Below are 4,638 nucleotides of genomic sequence, written 5' to 3'. Positions count from 1 at the left end.
TTGTGCTTGGAGCACTTGTATTCTGCTCGGGGACTGGCGTCTAGTCGTCCGCCTGCTGAGTCCCAGGCGGAGTCCCTGCCATGGGCTCCTCCATGGCTGGTTGCTGAGCAGTTTGTCCCGCCGTTGTCGGAGAGGACGTTCCGCACCCAGTTAGCTGGTCGGGGCTTTCGGTGGACGCCGATCTAATACATTCAGAGACAAATTCAGAAGATAATAGCATCCAATGCAAAATGCAAAGCTTACATCAAAAATATAGATACTTACAGTTTTGACTTGCGGAAGGATGTGGCGAAGGAACGTCTCCTCGACCGCCCCTGCTCTGCTTGCTCGGCAGTTTCCACCGGGACTTGTTCAACCTCCGGTACGGGCGTCGGAGGATGATGCGGCACGTTCCCTTCGTCTGTGCTCTGTGTTGCAGTGGTCGGTGCTGTGACCACTGCTGGCACAGAGGAGCCACCCTGCTCCGACGGTCCCACCTGCCTTCTCCTCTTTCGGGGGACGAGCCGGAAAATGTCCGCATCCTCTGCTTCGTCGTCCGACTGGGGGAAGATGGCTTGACGTCGTTTGCTGGCAGCCGGACGTTTGCCAGCGGCTCTGGTCGAGGCGTCTTCTACGGTCTCAAGTACCGCCCAGTGAACGCCGTCGGTCCTAGCGCTGGTCTGGGCGGTTGGCCCAGTAGCTTGCGGCCATTCTACACCGGGGGGAGGCGACACAAACACTCCTGCCCGGTCACGGCCATTACACTGAGACACACAATGAAGGAAAAGACAGTTATTTTCTCGATGCAACATGACTGTACAGTTAAAAGGAGGCGTCATTTACCTTTGGGGGAGGGCGAGCCAGCTTGAAGGCGTGTTCAATGGCGTTCAGTGCAACGTAATTGGGATCGGCCAGGTTGAACAGCTCTCCAATCCTGGCCTTGATCTCCATCTTGTCGAGCGGCTCCTTTCTGGTCCTCGTCGGATCAGCGCCTCCTTGGTACTCGAAGCCGGGGTGAATCCTTTTCTGGCAAGGCTGAATTCTTCGGCTGATGAAGTTGCCGACAACGCTCGGGCCATCAAGCCTTCCCCACGGGATCATCCCGAGCAGTTCGGCGATCTGCTCCAAGTTCTCGGGCCTCTCCGACCAGCTGCTTTTCTTCTCTGGAATCAAGCCCACATCGCACAGAGTGATGGTGTTCGGCTCTTCATGGATGTAGAACCACTTCTTGTACCACTCGTCCAATGAGGTGTTCCAGGGGCAGTGCAGGTATTGAGCCTTCATGCCGTCGCGCAGGTTCAGGTAAACGCCTCCGGCGATCTTCGAGCCACCGCTACCTTTCTTCCGAAGACAGAATAGGTGGCGAAAGAGGTCGAAATGGGGCTGGAAGCCGCCATAAGCCTCACAGAGATGGATGAAGGTGGAGACAAGAAGAATCGAGTTGGGATGCAGATTGCAAATCCCAATCTCATAGTACAAACAGAGACCCTGAAGGAAAGGGTGCACTGGAATCCCAAAACCCCTTTTGAAGAAATCTTCAAAGACCACAATCTCACCTGGTTGTGGATCGGGGAAGCTTTCTCCTTCCGATGCACGCCATCCCGCAAGTGCCTTGTTGTGGAGCACTCCCATGGCGACGAGGTCCTCGATGGTCTGCTCGTTGCTCCGCGACTTCCACCATTCCTTCGCCATAACCCCGCCTTTCTTCTGGGCGTCTCTCTTCGCCATTAGTTCGTCCTTACGAAGTGGGTGGATGCGGGAGACCGAGGGGATTGGTGATGATTTTTGGGGAATAGGGTTCGGTAGGAGGAAGAAGAAGGTGGCGGCGGCGGATGACAATGGGGAATGGTATGAGTAACTTACCAGATCTGCATTATATAAAACAAAGAGCACCGTCGTTTCGTCCGCCCAAGAATATTGGGAGTCGTGCGCACGCGCCGCAGACGGTTGTTCACACAACCTCGAAATCTGCGCCAATAAACGCGCTCCTTCGTTAACAGTGTACGCGCCTCTTCGTTGATGGTGTAAGGGGGCCCACACTGACACACCTTAATACAGGTGTCAACCGACTGTTTGCAAAAAAAAAAAAAAAGAGAAGACAGAATGACGTACTATACCTATTTACTTTTTTGACCAGACGTGTCAGACTGGCCTTGGCAGAGAATAGAGAAAAGTACGCAAAATAATAGTACAAGCAGCGCAAGTGATCTTGGATACTGCCCAGACCACTATTGTGCTTGGATACTGCCCAGACCACCTTTGTGCTCGGAGATCGCTCCGACCACGGCCGTGCTCGGGGACTGCCCCGACCACTGCTTGAATAATGATTCTCCTTGGCTACATGTGATCTGTAGTCACATACAGTTAAGAGAGTTTTCCCTGGACCTTGCTACAAGGCTCATCCTTCGCCTTCCAGCAAGCTCGGGGATTACGTCGATACGATGCACCTGCCGGTGTATTTTGTTTTACTTGTACGGCAATTGGATTCTTAACAACAGCGGAATTTCTTTTTTAGACCCTGGCACCACGTGCCTGCGTCACCTACTACCAGGCTCGGGGACTAAGTGGGCACACTTCACCTTGTGGTGAATGTGTTTGTTTAAATCGACCCCTGTGTTTCGAATGATTATAAGGATTATTAGTATGCTCGGGGACTGCCCCGACCACTGATTGAATAATGGTTCTCCTTGGCTACATGTGATTTGTACTCATATACAGTTAAGAGAGTTTTCTTTTAGACCTTGCTACAAGGCTCATACTTAGCCTTCCAGCAAGCTCGGGGACTAAGTGGGCATACTTCACCTTGCGGTGAATGTGTTTGTTTTTCGACCCCTACGCTTCTGTTGTTTAAGGATGCTATGCTTCAAGACCACTTACATTTCTTTTCAGAAATACAAGTGGGCACACTTCTCAGGACAGAAATCTTTTTCTTTTTTCTTAAGAGCACCATACATTCTTTGGACAACCTACTTCTCCGGTGATGACGGTGGTCGGAGGCATCAAGGATTCAAGCCTCGCTTGTCGGAGAAGGTTAAAATGGCGTGTCGCAGCATAATACATGATGCTCGGGGACTAGCTGTGGGGGTATTAACCCCTATACCCTTACGGCTAAGCTTGGGCTGGCCCGGATCGATGGGTTCAGTCCACCCGAAAGACGACGTGTGGCCCAGTTAACCTGATCGGAGTCCCGCACAAGGAATCAAGATGGATTTGGCGACCAAGCAGGATCCTGGTCGGTTAGAATAGGAATCCTTATCCGGCTGTATATGGCAATTGTAACTGACTAGGATTAGTTTCCAGATCTGTAACCCTGCCCCCGGACTATATAAGGCGGGCAGGGGACCCCTCTAAAAAACATCTCTCATTGACATACAGCAATACAAATCAGACGCAGGACGTAGGTATTACGCCTTATTGGCGGCCGAACCTGGATAAAACCTCGTGTCTGTCTTGCGTCACCGTCTTGTTTGGGGCTTGCGCATCTGTCTGCCGATAATCTACTACCTTGGGCATACCCCTAGGTAGACTGCCGACCATATTTTGTCGACACACAGGTATCATGAACCAGCCACCGGTTGTACCATCCACTGCTTGCGTTGGTAAGAACTTTGTAAGAGCTTGGTAAGACGCTTCCACTTGCTGTGAAAAGTGACACCACAGCAACCACATAGTCATTTGATAGGGATAATACTTTTGTGTTGTCTTTTGCTGTCTTCTAACAATGACCGGTTGTTCGTATCCACCGACTTATGATTGTATAGGTGCTGATGAGTACATGAAGTGGAAAATTGCCATAGATAATATATTTGCTACTCGCTTTATGTGTCCAAGGAGGAAGGTAAAAATGCAGCTAGTGTTTTGCGACATTCTGCTTTATCTTGGTGGGAGTCTTTAGATCCTTCTGATAAACCTCAAACTTGGAATTATATGAAACTCCTTATACGAGAAACCTTTGTTAATCCACCTCCTATTTTGACTTCATATGCTAAGGTGCACCATTTAGAGGAAGAGTCTGTTGTTATTCCTCTTGCTATGACTAACCTTCTACAGGATAATGTCCATAAGCGAGAGGCTGACATGGAAGAAAATGAGGAGCTCACAACCTCATATGCAAATTCAGAACCATCACTTCACAATGCACCTATTACTCCTGTTGAGAACACAGGTAATGCTCTTGGTGCTACACTCATGGAAGGTGAGAAATGTTTTAATGTACTAAATTTTTCCACAAACTATGCTATCATAGAGCAATTGTTAGTGGAACCCTCTCTTGATTTATCTCTGTCCCATGATAATCTGCTTGAAGTTCCTTGTGATAAAGATGAATTGGTTGATGATGCTTCAGTTTTACATGTTTTGGAACCAGTCACTTGTGCTGAAAATAAACATGTTATTCATATTGCTAATAAAATGGATGAGTTCAAACTGTTGTCTTCTTTACATACTTTGGGTTACATTGAATTTAATGTTTTGTGTAACTTAGATTGTTTGGAGGAGAGCCTTTTTAAATATGTTGATTTGCCTTGGTTTTCTAAACACACATATCATATTATTGGCAAATATAACAACAAGGGACAATATATGATACATCGAGTATACATTCGTAGTAATATGAACTTTCCTTTTGTTGTACAAGATTATGATCGTTTAGAGGGCAAC

The sequence above is a fragment of the Miscanthus floridulus genome, chromosome 16 (assembly GCF_019320115.1).
Source record: "Miscanthus floridulus cultivar M001 chromosome 16, ASM1932011v1, whole genome shotgun sequence".
NCBI lineage: Eukaryota > Viridiplantae > Streptophyta > Magnoliopsida > Poales > Poaceae > Miscanthus > Miscanthus floridulus.
Note: the sequence above shows the minus strand (reverse complement) of the source record.